The sequence below is a fragment of the Saimiri boliviensis genome, chromosome 6 (assembly GCF_048565385.1).
Source record: "Saimiri boliviensis isolate mSaiBol1 chromosome 6, mSaiBol1.pri, whole genome shotgun sequence".
Lineage (NCBI taxonomy): Eukaryota > Metazoa > Chordata > Mammalia > Primates > Cebidae > Saimiri > Saimiri boliviensis.
This window is the reverse complement of record NC_133454.1, coordinates 65688206-65693547: the sequence shown is the minus strand read 5'-3', so window position 1 is coordinate 65693547 and position 5342 is coordinate 65688206.

The following is a 5342-nucleotide window of genomic DNA, read 5'->3' as shown; positions in this document are numbered from 1 at the left end:
TTCGAGTCTTCTCTGATCCTCAAGGACACTGGAAGTTAAAGGGCAGAGAACTCTGGTATTTAAAGAAAAACATAAAACCAGTGTTTGAGACTGGCCAGTCATAGAAGAAAAGCCGCTTCTGGCTGCCGTAGCTCAGGCCCACCTCCCACCTGCACACAGGTCCCAGAGCAGAACCTGAGGTACCCAGCGGACCCTGCTATTCTCCCATCATGGGTTTCCCACTGTTCTACTGAGGAAACACATGTTGTCTCCTCCATAAAGGCCTTCCACGCCATTCTTTCTCTCACTCCCTCCTCTCTGCACCTCTGTGCAGTCTCTCCTGTCATCGTTGAGAGCCAAGAGGTGATAGGATCCAGTAATGTCACTTTTTAGCCAAGTTGGCAGGAGTGGCCCAGCAATTTGCCCAATGATTTTAAGCTGTGGTTGGTGAGACTCCAAAAGTCAAGTCACTCCAAGTGAAGATTCCTCCTTTTTCTCCCTGGACTAGCCAGGAACCTCCTCCTTTACATGGATACCTCCCACCTTGACATTTTGAATCAGCCAGCAGGCCAACTGGAAGACACTTGACCACAGAACCCAGCTGGGTGAAAGTCACTGCATTCTGCAAAGGAAAACCAGGGGTGCTCCCTGCTTCTAGAAAGGCCTCAGCTGTGGGGAGAAAGGAGACAGCAGGAAGGGTGACTGACAGGCAGATGTCACCAGTGCTCTAGAAAATGTGAAACAGGAGAGAAACGGAGGGATGAGGAAGAAGTCTGTTTCAGGCTAGGTAAGCACCCTCTGGATATCAAGGTGGTAATGGATACGTGTGATGAAGCTCAGGCAGTGATGGGGGCAGAGAAGGCAGATTTGGGAGTCAAGTGCAGACAAGTGCAGTTGAAATGAAAGTGAAAGCACATTGTTCAGCCAGGTGCGGTGGCTCGCTCCTGTAATCCCAGCACTTTGGGAGGCCAAGGAGGGTGGATCACGGGTGGATCACTTGAGGTCACAAATTCAAGACCAACCTGGCCAACATGGTGTATCTACTAAAAATACAAAAATTAGCTGGGCATGGTGGCACACACCTGTCGTCCCAGCTACTCGGGAGGCTGAGGCAGGAGAATCGCTTGAACTCAGGAGGTGGAGGTTGCAGTCAGCCAAGATCACGCTTGCACTTCAGCCTGGTGACAGAGAGAGACAACATCTCAAAGAAATTTAAAAAAAAAAAAAAACAGGCATGAGCCGCCATGCCTGGCTAATAATTAAACTTTTGTTTAATTGGCAAAAGAAAGGGGGAGAAAAAAGCACATTGCTCTGTGAATATTTGTGAAATCAGGGGTTGTCTTTATTTCCTTTCAAAATTCTACCCATCTTCTTCCTCCCCCGTGCACATACCAAAATAATGTGCACGTCCGCCTACACCTCTTCCCTGCTGCTTTCCCCAGCTAGGCCAGTGGCTGTCTCTTCACCTCAGACCTCCAGCAGGTAGCCTCATCGCTCTCCCCGGGCCCCCGTGTTCCTTCCCACTGTCACTTCTCAGCTCAGGCTCCCACCATCTCCTTAAGTCATGTCCTGACAGGTCTCCATTATCCAATCTCTCCACTAATGCAATCCTTATTCTATATAATTGCTAGAGCTGTCTTTCCAAAGACAAATACAGTCATGTCACTTCCCTGCATACAAGACTTCAATGAAGCTGCCTTGCCTTCTGGAAGAAAGCACAAAGGTGATCCTTTCACTTACCAGCCCTGCTGACTGTTCCAGCTCCAATTCCTGCCATGCCTCAGCAGCCCCTTACACCCCAGACCCACAGACTCAGTGAATTCCTCACTTTCTCAAACAAGGTAGGCTCTTTAATGTCTTCGTGTGTGTGTGTGTGTGTGTGTGTGTGTGTGTGTGTGTGTGTATGTGTCTCTGTGTCTGTGTGTGTGTGTGTGTCTCCACCTTTGTGAACTAGATTTTCTCTCTCCAGTGCCTGGTGAACTCCTACTCACTCATTCAAGTCCAACAAAAATATCACTCAAATGGAATCCTTCCCAACCTGCTATTTGCCCATCAAAACACAGCTATCACTACTTTCTCTGGGTTCTGACAACATACTACTTCCAACAACAGGCGATTACTGAACTACTACTCTGTATGCTATGTTTTGTAGATACAGCTTGATTCTCGTACTTGCAGCATTATATTATATTTATTTGGCTATTTGACTGTCTCTTTCACCAGACAAGAAGCTGTCTTGATGAAAGAGGTTATCAGAACACTAGAACTATCTTTTGCATTTCTTTGCCAATGGTGTCTAGCACCATTTGTGGCACAGGGTAAGTTAATGGAATTACTTACTGACAGTGAAGATACAAGGAATAGGAAGTTGAGGAAGGAAAAGAGGAAAGAAGAAAATCTGGTGAAGTCCAAGGAGAAGAGAGAGAGTAGGGTGGGAGTCCAGAGATGGGAGCAAAAGAAGAAAAATAAGAAAGAGGAGAAACGGAAAAGTGTACTACTTCTCCCAGCACCGCCAAAATGTGTGTGTGTATGTGTGTGTATGTGTGTGTGTGTGTGTGTGTGTGTGTGTGTGTGTGTGTGTAGGTGGGTGGGCGGGTTTATATGTGAGTTGGTGTCCATACATACACACAAGGCAAACTGTGAAAAGAAAGCTTTCTACTGGGTGTGGTGGCTCACACCTGTAATCCCAGCACTTTGGGAGGCCGAGGAGGGTAGAGACCTATAATAGGTTAGGAGACTAGCCTGGTCAACATGGTGAACCCCATCTCTACTAAAAATACAAAAATTAGCCCAGGCGTGGTGCAGGGTGCCTGTAATCCCAGCTACTCGGCAGGCTAAGGCAGGGAATTGCTTGAACCCAGGAGGCGGAAGTTGCAGTGAGCCAGGATCGCGTCACTGTACTCCAGCCTGGGTGACAGAGGGAGACTCCGTATCAGAAAAGAAAAGAAAAGAAAAGAAAAGAAAAAGAAAGCTTTCAACATTTGAAGGTTCGATGCTAATTAAATTGCTTTTCCATGTAAGTGCACAAGGCTACATCTATCCCCACCCTCCTCCTTTGCCCCTCCCACCACATGGCTGCTCTAAACCTCACTCTCTTCCGAAATCCTCAGGCCTTCTTATTTTCAACAGCATTTTTTGAGGCAATCAGAAGATACCTTCACATTGTTAAATAGTTTCACACAGGGTGAAAGGCCCCTTTGTAAGTCACCATATATGGCTAACTTATAGACACTTTGAATTCCTCCATAATGAAAGGCTCTTTTTGTGAAGAAAAAAACAAACATCCCAAAAGAGAGCAGTGTGAATGAAGATCACATGGTCCACAGGATTAGGAGGATGCTGAACGGAACCAGCACATCCCCCGACTCCATGGACCCAGATTGAACTGTCAGCCCTGCCTCCAGACTTGCTGGGACTTGGTCATATTGTGCTCAGACCCTGCGTTTCAGGAGACAGTGGAATTTGACGTGACGTAAAGAGAACAGTGGCTGAGAACCTACATTCTGGCCCTGAATCTCCTGCCAATCAGCTGTGTGACTTTGGTCAGATGTCATGGGGAAATTGAGATCAAATTGAGACCAAATGACATTTGACCAAATAGGTCTCAATTTCCTCATCAGAAAAGTAAAAGATTGGAGACAAGAATCTCCTAGGTTCCATTCCCCACTAATGACTATATCTCTCTTTAACATTCTCTAATACCAGTGAGCACAAGGAGACTCCAGACAGAGCGGCCTGCCAGAGAGAATATTCTGGCAAAACGAAAGAACTCCTATAACCTCAGGAAGTGGGATCAACTGACAGCTGCACAATTTGCACTGGGCGTAGGTGTCTAAAAGTCAAAACAAAAAACAAAACTCTGTGTTTCTTATCCAGAATCTAAATAATCCTCCACTGCTCAAGACTACTTGAAAATTAGGCCCAGCAAGGTGGCACGTGGCTGTAGTCCCAGCTAGTCCCAGTGTCTGCAGGCTGAGGCAGGAGGACACTTGACCCCGGGAGGTCAAGGCCAGCCAGGGAAGCACAACAAGACTCCTTCTTAAATTAAGAAAATGTTTTCTTTTTTTTTTTAATTTTAAAGAATATTTTAAAATTAGAAGGGATGGGTCTTTAAAGGTCCTATAATCTCCTGCCCAATCCAGGAATTCTCTTTCATCACCCTTCAGGTGCCCTTGCTTGCACACCTCCAGGAATGGGTAATATCTCCCTGCACAAAGTTCCGCAGAGATGCAAGCAGGGATGGGTAACGCAGTTACTTAGGGGTCCTGGCATGTGTAACTGGCCCCCAGATTTCTCCCTCATGTTAGAGCCACAGTGTCTGAAATTCTACTATTACTCGTTTATTTCCTCTGCTTCTCTTTCCTTAGGTCTCTTAAAATTCAAACATTTCTAGTAGTATTTGCTATCAAAACAAAGTGTTGGTGACTTACTGGCTTCCCTCCTGTTCGTGAGAACAGACGGTCAGAGGAGAGCCCTCAGAGAATCTAAGAGAAGAGAGACCCTGAGGATGAGGGGAAAGGTGAGAAGATACATTTTAAATACTTTACAACTATTCCACCAGGCCAGATGGGAATATACATGATGAGGAGAGGAGGATGATAGAAAACCATAAACATGCTTACTGTGTGCCAAGTACGCTTCTTAGCACTTCAACTCTAACTCATTGTAAGCACATTTATAAGAACTGGGTAGTTTTTACAAGTCCCTTGTAAAAGGGACTTGTTACAATGGGACTTAATACTGGGACTTTACAATGACTTCGAATAAGCAGCTTATCTGCTGGAAGAAATCACGCTAGATTTGAAGATCCTGAACATCTGGCTCTTTTCCTGCATTTCTCTTTTTTTCCTTCTAAAACAAAGATAAATAGGTGTAGTTTTTCAAGTTTGCATAATACATTTACACATATTACATATGTATATAAACTTAGAAGTGGTTAAGTAGCTAGTGAGAGACACTGTTTAGGGAGTTTTCAGACCCTCTTCTTCTAGGACCTATAAAAGGTAAATGTGCCAAGACTCCCACCTGGTGGTTAGAATCACTAGTGAAAATTTGGGATAAATGTACGTTTGCATTAACTGGGATGTACAGAAACCAAGCAGCCCTCGTGATTAAGGTGGTACCCGGCCCTGGAGACATCTCAGCCTGGCCAGCTCTCCTGGCCTGTGGGACAATTAGAGTGGAGAGACACTGGTGTCGTGAAGAACAGAAATCAAGGTGAAGAAAGAAGACTAGGAAGGAGAGAAGCATGACTTACAGTAAAGGGACAGGACAGCGCCTCCTTCAACCCGCTCCAGTGATTGGCTATGAGGAATCACTGTATGCTTAGAGTTTTTTAACAATGCTGAAGGACTGTTGTCTTA